The 11,939-nt window shown below is 41.2% G+C and overlaps 1 pseudogene; it reads right to left on the reverse strand.

Moving 5' to 3' along the window:
- Positions 1–8,968, reverse strand: part of LOC113609337 (E3 ubiquitin-protein ligase RNF220 pseudogene) — a 29,183-nt pseudogene extending 20,215 nt beyond the window's left edge.
- Positions 8,969–11,939: the final 2,971 nt, after the last annotated feature.

The raw sequence follows: 11,939 nt of genomic DNA on the forward strand, positions 1-11,939 counted from the left end.
AGAAAAAGAACAGAGCTGGAGGTTTCATGCTCCGTGACTTCAGACTACAGTACAAAGTTACAGTCATCAAAACAGTATGGTACTGGCACAACGGCAGACACACAGACCAGTGGAACAGAATCGAGAGCCCAGAAATAAACCCACACACTTATGGTCAATTAATCTAGGGCAAAGGAGGCAAGAATATACATGAGGAAAAAAAGTCTCTTCAATAAGTGGTTCTGGGAAAACTGCACAGTTACATGCAAAAGAATGAAATTAGAACATTTTGTCACACAATATACAAAAATAAAGTTGAAGTAGGTAATGACCTAAATATGAGACTGGAAACCATAAAATTCCTAGAGGAAAACATAGGCAGAACATTCTTTGACATAAGTTGTAGCCATATATATATATAATCTGTCTACTAAGACAAAGGAAACAAGAGCAAAAATAAACAAATGGAACCTAATTAAACTCAAAAGCTTTTGGACAGCAAAGCAAAACATTGAAAATACAAAAAGACAACCTGCTGAATGGGAGAAAATATTTGCAGATGATATGACAAATGAGGGGTTAATATCCAAAATGTGTAAACAGTTCATGCAGTTCAATATCAAAAACCAATCTGATTAAATATGGACTGAAAATCTGAATATTTTTCCAAAGAAGACATACATGTGTTTAACACATACATGAGAAGATTCTCAATGTTGCTATCATCAGGGAAATGCAAATCAAAACCACAATGAGATATCATCCCACATCTGTCAGAATGGCTATCAACAAAACACACACACACACACACACACACACACACACACACACAAACAAATAACAAATGTTGGTGAGGATGTGAAGAAAAGGGAACCCTCATACACTGTTGGTGGGAATGTAAATTGGTGCCGCCACTGTGGAAAATAGTATGGCCATTTCTCAAAAAACTAAAAACAGAACTACCTTATGACCCAGCAATTCCACTCCTGGGTATATATCTAAAAATACTGAAAACACTAATATGAAAAGATACAGGCACCCTAATGTTCCTAGCAACATTATTTACAATAGCCAAGATGTGGAAGCAACCTAAGTGTCCATTAACAGATGAATGGATAAAGAAGTTGTGGTAAACATATACAATGGAATACTACTCAGCCGTTATAAATAATGAAAAATGCCACTTGCAGCAACATGGAGAAACCTCTCCTTGATAGCTGTGAAGTTTCTTGGATTATGTATTTCTACAGGGTAGACTATATCTGTCAAGGCGAGAATTTTTAACGAAGGGTACCTTTCAAAGGAAGTCTTTAAAATATCAGAGTTCCTTATGTCTGCAGATTGAGATTTTAGTTTATCTGGAACAGACCTTGTTTAGGAATATTTTAGTATGGCCATTTAGCTATTTTTTTTTTTCCTTTGATACCTCTCTCACTGGATTCCTTTTTTTTTTTAACATCTTTATTGGAGTATAATTGCTTTACAATGGTTTGTTAGTTTCTGCTTTATAACAAAATGAATCAGTTATACATATATCCTCATATCTCCTCCCTCTTGCATCCCCCTCCCACACACTCTAGGTGGTCACAAGGCACTCAGCTGATCTCTCTGTGCTATGTGGCTGCTTGCCACTAGCTATCTATTTTACATTTGGTAGTATATGTAAGTCCATGCCACTCTCTCACTTCAACCCAGCTTACCCTTCCCCCTCCCCGTGTCCTCAAGTCCATTCTCTACATCTGTGTCTTTATTCCTGTCCCACCCCTAGGTTCTTCATAACCTTTTTTTTTTTTAAGATTCCATATATTTCTGTTAGCATACAGTAGTTGTTTTTCTCTTTCTGAGTTACTTCACTCTGTATGACAGACCCTAGGTCCATCCACCTCACTACAAATAACACAATTTTGTTCCCTTTTATGGCTGAGTAATATTCCTTTGTATATATGTGCCACATTTTCTTTATTCATTCACCTGTCGATGGACACCTAGGTAGCTTCCAGGTCCTGGCTATTGTAAAAAGAGCTGCAACGAACATTGTGGTACATGACTCTTTTTGAATTATGGTTTTCTCAGGGTATATGCCCAGTAGTGGGATTGCTGGGTCGTATGGTAGTTCTACTTTTAGTTATTAAGGAACCTCCATACTGTTCTCCATAGTGGCTGTACCAATTCATATTCCCACCAACAGTGCAAGAGGGTTCCCTTTTCTCCACACCCTCTCCAGCATTTACTGTTTCTAGATTTTTTGATGATGGCCATTCTGACTGGTATGAGATAATATCGCATTGTAGTTTTGATTTGCATTTCTCTAATGATTAATGATGTTGAGCATTCCTTCATGTGTTTGTTGGCAATCTGTATATCTTCTTTGGCGAAATGTCTATTTAGGTCTTCTGCCCATTTTTGGATTGGGTGGTTTGTTTTTTGGATATTGAGCTGCATGAGCTGCTTGTAAATATTGGAGATTAATCCTTTGTGAGTTGCTACACTTGCAAATATTTTCTCCCATTCTGAGCGTTGTCTTTTCGTCTTGTTGATGGTTTCGTTTGCTGTGCAAAACCTTTGAAGTTTCATTACGTCCCATTTGTTTATTTTTGTTTTTATTTCCATTTCTCTAGGAGGTGAGTCAAAAAGGATCTTGCTGTGATTTATGTCATAGAGTGTTCTGCCTATGTTTTCCAGCCTAGTGTATGGCCTTACATTTAGGTCTTTAATCCATTATGAGTTTATTTTTGTGTATGGTGTTAGGGAGTGTTCTCATTTCATTCTTTTACATGTAGCTGTCCAGTTTTCCCAGCACCACTTATTAAACAGACTGTCTTTTCTCCATTGTATATTCTTGCCTCCTTTATCAAAGATAAGGTGACCATATGTGTGTGGGTTTATCTCTGGGATTTCTATCCTGTTCCATTGATCTATATTTGAGTTTTTGGGCCAGTACCATACTGTCTTGATTACTGTAGCTTCGTAGTATACTCTGAAGTCAGGGAGCCTGATTCCTCCAACTCCATTTTTCTTTCTCAAGATTGCATTGGCTATTCGGGGTCTTCTATGTTTCCATACAAATTGTGAAATTTTTTGTTCTAGTTCTGTGAAAAATTCCAGTGGTAGTTTGATAGGGATTGCATTGAGTCTGTAGATTGCTTTGGGTAGTATAATCATTTTCACAATATTGATTCTTCCAAACCAAGAACATGGTTATCTCAACAACTGTTTGTATCATCTTTAATTTCTTTCATCAGTGTCTTATAATTTTCTTCATACAGGTCTTTTGTCTCCTTAGGTAGGTTTATTCCTAGGTATTTTATTCCTTTTGTTGCAGTGGTAAATGGGAATGTTTTCTTAATTTCACTTTCAGATTTTTCATCATTAGTGTATAGGAATTCAAGAGATTCCTATGCATTAATTTTGTATCCTGCTACTTTACCAAATTCATTGATTAGCTCTAGTAGTTATCTGGTAGCATCTTTAGGATTCTCTATGTATAGTATAATGTCATCTGCAAACAGTGACAGCTTTACTTCTTCTTTTCCAATTTGGATTCCTTTTATTTCTTTTTTTTCTCTGATTTCTGTGGCTAAAACTTCCAAAACTATGTTGAATAATAGTGGTGAGAGTGGGCAACCTTGTCTTGTTCTTGATCCTAGTGGAAATGCTTTCAGTTTTTCCCCTTTGAGGATGATGTTGGCTGTGGGTTTGTCATATATGGCCCTTATTATGGTGAGGAAAGTTCCCTCTGTGCCTACTTTCTGCAGGGTTTTTATCATAAATGGGTGTTGAATTTTGTCGATAGCTTTTTCTGCATCTATTGAGATGATCATATGGTTTTTCTCCTTCAATTTGTTAATATGGTGTATCACGTTGATTGATTTGCGTATATTGAAGAATCCTTGCATTTCTGGGATAAACCCCACTTGATCATGGTGTATGATCCTTTTAATCTGCTGTTGGAGTCTGTTTGCTAGTATTTTGTTGACGATTTTTACATCTATATTCATCAGTGATATTGGCTTGTAGTTTTCTTGCTTTGTGACATCTCTGTCTGGTTTTGGTATCAGGGTGATGGTGGCCTCGTAAAATGAGTTTGGGAGTGTTCCTCCCTCTGCTATATTTTGGAAGAGTTTGATAAGGATAGGTGTTAGCTCTTCTCTAAATGTTTGATAGAATTTGCCTGTGAAGCCATCTGGTCTTGGGCTTTTGTCTGGTCAAAGATTTTTCATCACAATTTTAATTTCAGCGCTTGTGATTGGTCTGTTCATATTTTCTATTTCTTCCTGGTCCAGTCTCCGAAGGTTGTGCCTTTCTAAGAATTTGTCCATTTTGTCCAGTTTATTGGCATATAGTTGCTTGTAGTAATCTCTCATGATTCTTTGTATTTCTGCAGTGTTAGTTGTTACATTTCCTTTTTTATTTCTAATTCTGTTGATTTGAGTCTTCTCCCTTTTTTTCTTGATGAGTCTGGCTAATGGTTTATCGATTTTGTTTATCTTCTGAAAGAACCAGATTTTAGTTTTATTGATCTTTGCTATTGTTTCCTTCATTTCTGTTTCATTTATTTCTGATCTGATCTTTATGATTTCTTTCCTTCTGCTAACTTTGGGGTATTTGGTTCTTCTTTCTCTAATTGCTTTAGGTGTAAGGTTAGGTTGTTTATTCGAGATGTTTCTTGTTTCTTAAGGTAGGAATTTATTGCTGTAAACTTCCCTCTTAGAACTGCTTTTGCTACATCCCGTAGGTTTTGGGTCGTCGTGTTTTCATTGTCATTTGCTTCTAGGTATTTTTTGATTTCCTCTCTGATTTCTTCAGTGATCTCTTGGTTGGTTATTAAGTATTGTATAGTTTAGCCTCCATGTGTTTGTATTTTTTACAGATTTTTTCCTGTAATTGATATCTAGCCTCATAACTTTGTGGTCAGAAGAGATACTTGATAGGATTTCAATTTTCTTAAATTTACCAAGGCTTGATTTGTGACTCAAGATATGATCTATCCTAGAGAATGTTCCACGAGCACTTGAGAAGAATGTGTATTCTGTTGTTTTTGGATAGAATGTCCTATAAATATCAATTAAGTCCATCTTGTTTAATGTATCATTTAAAGCTTGTGTTTCCTTATTTATTTTCATTTTGGATGATCTGTTGATGGGTGAAAGTGGGGTGTTTAATCCCCTACTATGAATGTGTCACTGTTGATTTCTCCTTTTATTGCTGTTAGTATTTGCCTTATGTATTGAGGTGCTCCCATGTTGGATGCATAAATATTTACAATTGTTATATCTTCTTCTTGGATTGATCCCTTGATCATTATGTAGTGTCCTTCTTTGTCTCTTGTAATAGTCTTTGTTTTAAAGTCTATTTTGTCTGATATGAGATTTGCTACTCCAGCTTTCTTTTGGTTTCCATTTGCATGGAATATCTTTTTCCATCCCCTCACTTTCAGTCTGTATGAGTCCCTAGGTCTGAAGTGGGTTTCTTGTAGACAGCATATATATGGGTCTCGTTTTGGTATCCATTCAGCCAGTCTATGTCTTTCGGTTTGAGCATTTAATCCATTTACATTTAAGGTAATTACTGATATGCATGTTCCTATTACCATTTTCTTAATTGTTTTGGGTTTGTTATTGTAGGTCTTTTCCTTCTCTTGTGTTTCTTGCCTAGAGAAGTTCCTTTAGCATTTGTTTTAAAGCTGGTTTGGTGGTGCTGAATTCTCTTAGCTTTTGCTTGTCTGTAAAGGTTTTAATTTCTCTATCAAATCTGAATGAGATCCTTGCTGGGTAGAGTAATCTTGGTTGTAGGTTTTTCCCTTTCATCACTTTAAATATGTCCTGTCACTCCCTTCTGGCTTGCAGAGTTTCTGCTGAAGAATCAGCTGTTAATCTTATGGGGATTCCCTTGTATGTTACTTGCTTTTTCCTTTGCTGCTTTTTTTTCTTTGTATTTAATTTTTGATAGTTTGATTAATATGTGTCTTGGTGTGTTTCTCCTTGGATTTATCCCTTATGGGACTCTCTGTGCTTCCTGGACTTGATTAACTGTTTCCTTTCCCATATTAGGGAAGTTTTCAACTATAATCTCTTCAAATATTTTCTCAGTCTCTTTTTCTATTCTTCTTCTGCGACCCCTATAATTCGAATGTTGATGCGTTGAATATTGTCCCTGACGTCTCTGAGACTGTCCTGAATTCTTTTCTTTCTTTTTTCTTTATTCTGCTATGCAATAGTTATTTACACCATTTTATCTTCCAGATCACTTATCCGTTCTTCTGCCTCATTTATTCTATTGATCCCTTCTAGAGAATTTTTAATTTCATTTACTGTGGTGTTCATCATTGTTTATTTGCTCTTCAGTTCTTCTAGGTCCTTGTTAAACGTTTCTTGTATTTTCTCCATTCTATTTCCAAGATTATGGATCATCTTTAGTATCATTATTCTGAATTCTTTTTCAGGTAGACTGCCTATTTCCTCTTCATTTGTTAGGTCTGGTGGGTTTTTACCTTGCTCCTTCATCTGCTGTATGTTTCTCTGTCTTCTCATTTTGCTTATCTTATTGTGTTTGGGGTCTCCTTTTCTCAGGCTGCAGGTTCATAGTTCTTCTTGTTTTTGGTGTCTGCCCTCAGTGGCTAAGGTTGGTTCAGTGGGTTGTGTAGGTTTCCTGGTGGAGGGGACTAGTGCCTGGGTTCTGGTGGATGAGGCTGGATCTTGTCTTTCTGGTTTGCAGGTCCACCTCTCGTGGTGTGTTTTGGGGTGTCTGTGACCTTATTATGATTTTAGGCAGTCTCTCTGCTAATGGGTGGGGTTGTGTTCCTGTCTTGTTAGTTGTTCGGTGTAGGGTGTCCAGCACTGTATCATGCTGGTCGTTGAGTGGAGCTGGGTCTTGGTGTTGAGATGGAGATCTCTCGGAGATTTTCCCTGTTTGGTATTACGTGGAGCTGGGAGGTCTCTGATGGACCAATGTCCTGAACTTGTCTCTCCCACCTCAGAGACACAGCCCTGATGCGTTTTTCTTCTATTTATTTTGAGTGAATTATAGGCCCTCCCCGCTCTGATACTCACTAGGGTTTAAGCATGATCCTCTGCACATAATTTAAAAATCAAAACACCAACTGGCGGATTTAAGCAAACCCCCTATTTTTAGAACAGTATTAAAAATAATTGCAGATTTTATTTTTGGCCACACAGCCAAGCAGCAACAGAGGAGGCTCCTGGGCGTTCCTCCATCCCTCAGTGCAGAGCTGGGCTGACCATTTCCTTGCTCGGGCAGCTGCCTCTCCTCTGCTCATCTTTCAAATTTCCCTTTCTACAGGAAGTTTAGCTAGCCAACCATAGGCAAAGTTATTTTCCTTTATCTCTGTACACTATAGCATCTTCAATAAAGCTGTCTTTATTGGTTTAATCCATGTTGAATGTAGTTTATAAAGGGAAAGGACAAGTACCTTTGTATAGCATATACAGACAAAGCATCAGTCCATGGGGTCCATAAGAAGGGCAGGGCAGACAATACTTTTCCCTGGGAACAGTAGCTCTAATTCCAGGAAAGGTTCTCAGCTGAAGTCTGTGCAGCCAGAAGCACCCTCCTCCAGCCCCAATCTCAGCCCCTGCTTCAGCTGGGTTCCCATTTCCCATGCCTCCCGACTTCCTTAACCCCTGATGAAGAGCCCCAGGAGCTAAGGCTAAGAAGATCATGTCCTTAGGGCATGCATCCCATGTTTGGGAGAAGAAATATACACCACTGAACACGGAGCACATGGGAGATGGAAGTGACACCATGGTGCAGGGAGGGGGAGAGGCAGGCACCCCAAGAGGTGGAAGGGCCTGGCCCCCAGCCAGACCTGAAGATGGCGCTGCTTCCAGGTGTTCTTAGCAAAAGAAGAAACTCCTACAACCTAAGGGGAGGAGTTGTCCCATTTATACACAACATTGTAAACATATATGGTCCTGTTGTTACATGTGATTCAGTTTGGTGTTTGCAAGTCTGTCTGTCCATCTGTCAGGCTGGGGGCTGGATCTCAGGAGCCTTGCTGGGCTACCTCCCCTTCCTACTGCCCCCACCTTCCTACCCCAGGAATGGAACCTGGAACAGGTATGGTCCCCCATCTTGGTGGGATCTGGCAGGCAGGGCCTGAGCCTCTGCCTCTACTCTGGCTCCAGAGTCCTTGATGAGTGCATGTATGTACGTGGAGAACCTGAGTGGAAGTGTGTACAAGGGGGAGGTCACGTCATGGGGGACGGGGGGGCGGAGAGGGGGGCTGTTGGAGGCAAGGCCTGCCTGGGGTGGCTGGCTCACGAGTGGATTCTCCATGGGTCTCTGGGTGGAGATTCTCAGCAACCAGGGTCCGCAGTCAGCACCCCTCACAGCACACAAGCTAACCCTGGATGGTCTTCAGGGGCATCAAGTATGAGTCCATGCCGACAAGGCACTTGTAATGGTCCCCACAGGATAGCCGCCGTCCAAGCTCCCTGACCCGGCAGGGCCTCAGACATGGTCACAGCTACATCTTCGGTTGCTATTCCTTGCCGGTCTTCTGCACGGCCTCCTGCGTGCTGCTCTCACCGCTGCTGGTAGAAGGCATCTCTTTCCTCGCCTGTTTAGAGAACTCGGGCGTGGTGCATGTGCTGGGAGGGCCGTTTAGGACTGCCCCCTGGAGGAGTGTGCCTCTCTCCTCGGCTTCACCTGGCTCCTCGCCTGTGCAGAGGATGGCATCAGCCTCCATGTACCATGGCTTCCCAAGCTCCAGAATGTCATCCACATCCAAGTCAGCATCCCTGTCCCGACTCTCTTGGCCGCGGTACGTGAGGAAGCCAGAGCCTGGAAAACCACCTCCCAGGAGAGTGGTGGCCCGCCTCCACCTCCGCGGGCTCCACTCATGCCCCAGGGTGGTGCTGTTCTCATGCTCCACGTCCAGGGTATCAGTCGATCCAGGGCATCATTCACAGCCATGCAGGAGCCTCTGCCCTTTGTCTTGCTTCCTCCGTTTCATTTTCCCAATCAGAGCATTCAGTAGGGGCTGCGGGAAGGCCTACTTCCTCCTTCCTGCCGGCCCCCCGCCTGCTAAGTCATTGGTTCAGACACTCAGCAGAGCCGCCAGGGGGCTTCTCTAGCGGGACTCCGTGGCCGGGTATGCGGGCGGATTCCCCCTGGCTGCCTGGTGGCGGCGGCAGTCATGATGACTCCTCTACAGTATTTTGTATATGGTTCCATTAGGGATCTTAACCCATATTAGTAGTTTATCTAGATACCTGTTTCCTCCCTACACCATGAACACCTGGAGGACAGGAAATGCACTCTATTTCTGTTTCTCTATTGCCTATAACATCCAGAGGCACAGAGGTCGGTCTTGATAAATAAACCCATGTTACTGAATAATGAAATTCATTTCAAAACTTAGGGTGAAGCAAAGGGTTGAATCTTTCAGATAAACTGGTGTATTTCCTTCTAATAATAATGAAGGATACATACCTCATTCTCTGTCAGAAACTCAGAGCAAATTTCTGGTGAGCATTTCTATAGCTCCTCAGTATTCCCTTGTTTGCTTGTAGCTGCCCTTGGTCCTATTTTAATCATCTTTGATCTTTTTTTTTTTAAATAAATTTATTTATTTATTTTTGGCTGTGTTGGGTCTTCGTTGCTGCATGTGGGCTTTCTCTAGTTGCGGTGAGAGGGGGCTACTATTTGTTGCAGTGCATGGGCTTCTCATTGCAGTGGCTTCTTCTTGTTTCGGAGCACGGGTTCTAGGTGTGCAGGCTGCAGTAGTTGGGGTGCTCATGGTCTAGAGTGAAGGCTCAGTAGTTGTGGTGCACAGGCTTAGTTGCTCCGTGGCATGTGGGATCCTCCCGGACCAGGGCTCGAACCCGTGTCCGCTGCATTGGCAGACAGATTCCCAACCACTGTGCCACCAGGGAGGTCCCATCATCTTCAGTCTTATTCTGCCTGTGTTTTATTATAAGCAATCCCAAGTGTTTTTAAAGATGTAAAGACCTAAGTAAAAACCAAAGAACACCATGAGTCTGTGTTACTGACAAGGGCCCTTGGATCCTTTAATCAGTAGAAACTGATAAGAGGCCAGATGAGAATTTCAGGTAAGGCTTTATTGAGGCTACTTCTGTAGCTCCAAGGAGCAAAAACAAGAAACAGGTGTCTTTACTGTTCCCTGAGAGAAGCTCTGTGGGTCCTTAAATGGGATAATAGAAGGGGCAGGTCCATGGGTCCACAGGAGGCCCACCTTAGGCAGTCTGCTCACCTCTGTGGTGGTGCCGTGTGCAGGAATCATGCCACAGTACCCTGTTTTTTCTCCTGGCACCTCAGAAATGGCAGTTGGTTTGTGGCCTTTTTGTATCCTATTGTGCATAATTACCCCAACTGCACATGCGTGTAGTTATTTTTAGTCATTCATAGTTTCTTTGTATTTTGTTACTGGAGGAGACCTTTGTCCTGGTGCAAGCACTCTGGTAAAGAATCCCAGGTCCCAGCCTATCTCAGCTGGATTCAAGGGGTTGCCCTTAGCAGCATCTTGGGACCAGAAGGGAAGGGAACCAATGCCCTTAATGTTTCTGAAGAAGGGGAGAACATTCTTTTTTTTTTTAATCCATCAGAGTTAGAGAGGAATCTCCCTGAGCAATTTGTTAAGTCCTTAACTAGGACCAGTTTAAGGAAAGGTATTGAGATTCTCTGACCTGCTGGATGTGTTAGTACATTATACAGTCAAATTTGGAATATGTGATCCACATATTTTCCAGAAGGCTTTGAATTCCAACAATGCCTAAAACATTTACCAGCAATTTTTAGACCATAAGGCAGTTTTTTAAAACTGTAAGGCAATTTTAAACTGGAAATACAATTGACTTTCTAAATGCCGAGGGGAAGAAAAAAACTAGTGAATTAGAAACTGAACTGAAGTCAATTCTCTAATCTTTATTTCTTCTTCTTATACCCATCTACTTATCCACATCTATTTTCTCTCCCCACATGTTCCCTTTTCTATTACTCTAAGTCTAACATGCAGCTTTCAGTTTTTTAATACTTTTTTTGGAGTGACTCAGGAACACATGAGCTTTCTCTCCCTACTCCAGAAACTTCCACACCATTGCCTGTAAGCCCCATGGAAGCTTGAACTGCTTGATTCTTCATTTACCTTCTAGTTTAGGATATGTGTGGCTCAGAGGACCCAGAGAAAGAAGGGCCTTCATCTTCAAAGTTCCAAGATAATAATGTAATTATATGATGAATTCAAGTCTTTGAAAGTCTATGCCTGGAATCTAACTGCATCCTGAGTTCCCAAAAAACAAATTTGTGTCATCTGATCATTCTTTCCTTCTATTCACCATGAAACTTTTCTCCTTGTCCCTCCTAGTCTGAAAAAACACTTGTTTTGCTTAAATATTACACAAACATGTTTCACTGGGCAGAAAGAGGAGTGCAGAGGTCAGGAGGGAGGGTCCTCTAAGGTAACTAAGAAGCTCCTTAGAGTTTCCCATGTCTTTATTATAGAGCTGCCGGAGCTTTGATAGAAGTTACCTGCATGGCTGCAGGTACAACCCTACCTTTATAGACTAGCATGTCTTCTACTCCCTGGGACAGCCTGAAGGTCTTCCCACGACTTAACTGCCTTCCTATACCTTATATCTCAGGCCAGAGGAGAGTAAACTATAGCTCATGGGCCAAATTTTATGTTCTTTTTTTTTTAAATGACACTCCTGTTTAATGCTTTCAATGTTTAATTCTGATTTTATATTAACATTGTAACTCTTGCTTTTTTATTTTTTAAAATAAATTTATTTTATTTATTTATTTATTTTTAGCTGTGTTGGGTCTTCGTTGCTGCGCGTGGGCTTTCTCTATTTGTGGTGAGCAGGGGCTACTCTTCGTTGCAGGGTGCGGGCTTCTCATTGCGGTGGATTCTCTTGTTGCAGGGCACAGACCCTAGGTGCGCGGTGTTCAGTAGTTGTGGCTCATGGGCTCAGTAGTTG

The sequence above is a fragment of the Aethalodelphis obliquidens genome, unplaced genomic scaffold (assembly GCF_003676395.1).
Source record: "Aethalodelphis obliquidens isolate GAN/ISIS:26980383/991018 unplaced genomic scaffold, ASM367639v1 scaffold56, whole genome shotgun sequence".
Taxonomy (NCBI): Eukaryota; Metazoa; Chordata; class Mammalia; order Artiodactyla; family Delphinidae; genus Aethalodelphis; species Aethalodelphis obliquidens.